This window comes from Echinops telfairi, unplaced genomic scaffold (assembly GCF_000313985.2).
Source record: "Echinops telfairi isolate 266 unplaced genomic scaffold, ASM31398v2 ScPeMD7_140;HRSCAF=443, whole genome shotgun sequence".
NCBI classification, from domain to species: domain Eukaryota; kingdom Metazoa; phylum Chordata; class Mammalia; order Afrosoricida; family Tenrecidae; genus Echinops; species Echinops telfairi.
Window position 1 is genome coordinate 205,204 of NW_022104038.1, and position 1,066 is coordinate 206,269.

Here is a 1,066-nt window from a genome sequence, read left to right on the forward strand (position 1 = left end):
TATGTAACTGCCACAGCTGCCTTAGCAGTTAGCAACCCAATGTGTAACCAGTTAGGCTTGAAAACAAGGGGAAGGAGACATTGGTAAAAGAAGACGATACAAAAGAAATGAATATTATACTACATACTTTTAAGGTCTTGTTTTTCAAACTAACAGGATTAGAGTCTTCTACATGATCATTTGTTTAACAACTTGCAATGGAATCTCTTGGCGCATCAAGTGCTGCTATGTTTGGCGCTAAGCATGCAAGACAAAGGCATGATTCCTGCATTTGTGCAGATTATATTTCCTAGAGATGCTCCACCAACATGTGCAGGAAACACAGCTCTTCCAGGGGCAGGTGGAAGCAAACGGTTCCAAGTGATAGTGGAATGATAAGGCAGAAAGCTGAAAGCAGGAGAAACAAAGGCAGATGGGGAAAGTAAGAGAAGAATGTCCAGAGGAAAAACTAAACTAAACAAAAACATTCACACAAGTGGATGGGGAGGAGGAGGGAGGACCCTGAAACGTGGGTAGATGGAGTCTTTATTTAGCCTTCTCAGTGAGTTCATATAAGGCCGGGTAAAACTGCCCCTATAGGTTTCTGAGAGTCTTCTTGTTGTTGTTAGATGCCATTGAATTTGTTCTGACCCAGAGCAACCCTGTGCACAACAGATAAAAACTGTGCCCAGTCCTATACCATCCTCACAATTGTTCCCATGCTTGAGCCCATTGCTGCAGCCCTGGTGTCAGTCCATGTCCTTGAGGGCTTCCTCTTTGTCACTGGCCCTCTAGTTGACCAAACATGACATCCTTCTCCAGGGAGTGGTCTCTCCTGACAACATGTCCAAAGTAGCTGAGACAAAATTCCAGCCATGCTTGCCTCTACAGAGCACTCGGGCCAAGCTTGTTCCAAGACATATCGGGGTGTCCCCTCAGCAGTCCACGGTGCTTTCAATATTCTCTCCCTGACCACGATCCAAATGCATCGATTCTTCTTCTGTCTTCTTTATTCAATGTCCAAATTTCACATGCATATGAGGCAACTAAAAACACCAGGACTTGGGTCAGGCATAGCTTAGTTCTC